This window comes from Antrostomus carolinensis, unplaced genomic scaffold (genome assembly GCF_000700745.2).
Source record: "Antrostomus carolinensis isolate BGI_N321 unplaced genomic scaffold, ASM70074v2 scaffold22933, whole genome shotgun sequence".
Classification (NCBI taxonomy): domain Eukaryota; kingdom Metazoa; phylum Chordata; class Aves; order Caprimulgiformes; family Caprimulgidae; genus Antrostomus; species Antrostomus carolinensis.
Genome location: NW_010303455.1, coordinates 23,171 through 24,711, shown reverse-complemented (window position 1 = coordinate 24,711; position 1,541 = coordinate 23,171). Strand labels below are relative to the sequence as shown.

General features: G+C 39.4%; 1 protein-coding gene across 1 annotated transcript in view; it reads left to right on the top strand.

Annotated features, from left to right (window-relative positions):
- Positions 1–1,541, top strand: part of LOC104521961 (potassium voltage-gated channel subfamily KQT member 3) — a 27,696-nt gene that overhangs the window by 4,380 nt on the left and 21,775 nt on the right. The gene's annotated exons all lie outside the window — the stretch shown is intronic.

The window sequence follows — 1,541 nt, the reverse complement described above, 5'->3', positions numbered from 1 at the left end:
GGAAAGAGAGGGGATGAACAGGTACAGTAATGCCTTGGGATTATGTCTAGTGGTTCAAGTTTCAGCTTTATTCCCTCTTCTGTTTTATGAACCATTCCTACCCCTTTTTTGAGCCTTCTCTACGCAATAGTGGTGCTGGGAAGTGATGAGAAGGTGTTCATTCCGGCACACATTGCAACATGAATTTTACATTTACACTGAATGAGAGCAGGGACATCCCTGTAATGGTGAGGTATGTTGAAATCTTTGACAGAAATGCCTCTGTATTTGCAATGTGTTTATAGTGGCTTCTCAGACTTGTCTGATCAACAGATGGAGCAGGACTCTGGAGGAATGGAAAGAGGCTGATTAGCAGAAATGTGGTTTCAGGGGGAGCTACTGGTATAATTTCTCTTTGGAAGCATGGATCAGGCAATAAAAAGGTGAACACTGTGTGAACAAGCAGACAAAATTTCTAAAATAATCTTTGCTCACTCTAACTTGATGTTATAGTCAGGCATATCCTGTCCACACCAGACAGACACATTGTGTTCCTGCATTTTCAACAAGTGTTATTACAAGTTAAAAACTATCTGCATAAAGATCCTCTAAATGAGATTTCTTTTCTCATCTGCACAGGGTGTAGAAAAATTGCATATACTCTGTGCTACATACTGGGTTTTTTCTTATCCATGAATGACATCCCTGACATTTTAGGGGATTTTGAAAATTAAAATGCCAGCTGGTGCAGCATAATCAGACTTTGCTTCTTTGTAGTGGCTGATAGGGATACCAACCCTGCTTCATTTCATACCAACTTCTGTTTCTTTGCTGTATAAACTTGCTACAAGGCAGGTGGCACATAAACACATAGGTAAAAAATGTTTCTCAGGAAAATGAGATTGTGGAAGAAGTCTAATTGCCAAAGACATTGTTTAGAAATTGTTTAAGGCTTCATTGTATGAAATTTCATTCAAATGTACCTTGTTTGAGTCCAAATCACCACCTTTCGGATCTCACCTGGCTGCAGGAGATAAGAAGGGGTTGCAAGAACTTTGCTTCACTGGAGACACTAAAGAAACAATCTTAATAAGAAGGTTAGCCAACAAATTTCCTTCTGTGATTGCACACCAGAAATCAGGCAATAAAGTTGACTTATCTAAAGACTCAATTACAAAATTCTCAGCTACAACTTTTTTCTCTTTTTTTTTTTTGTTTTGCAAATGCAGTTCTCAGAAAACAAAACTAATACTGATTTTTTACCCACTTTTGAAGACCTTCACCAAAAGAGTTTCTGCTTTGTTTCAGACATTGCTGGGATTTGAACTTGGGTTGCTGCATCTCCCACCTCAGTGGGATTAGCCACACACTCCACTGTAGTCCCTCCCTCTAAAACAAGGAAGCTCAGGTTTGTTTTCACACAGACAATTTTCAAGGTCTGTTCTTATTGCAACAATTCATGGTGAAATCGTACCTCAGAACCTGCTTTCATATGGCTAAAGAGAAGAAACTGCATTCTGCAGCCTTGGTCTCTGGAGGTAGGCAGAGGGCAGAACTTTTGA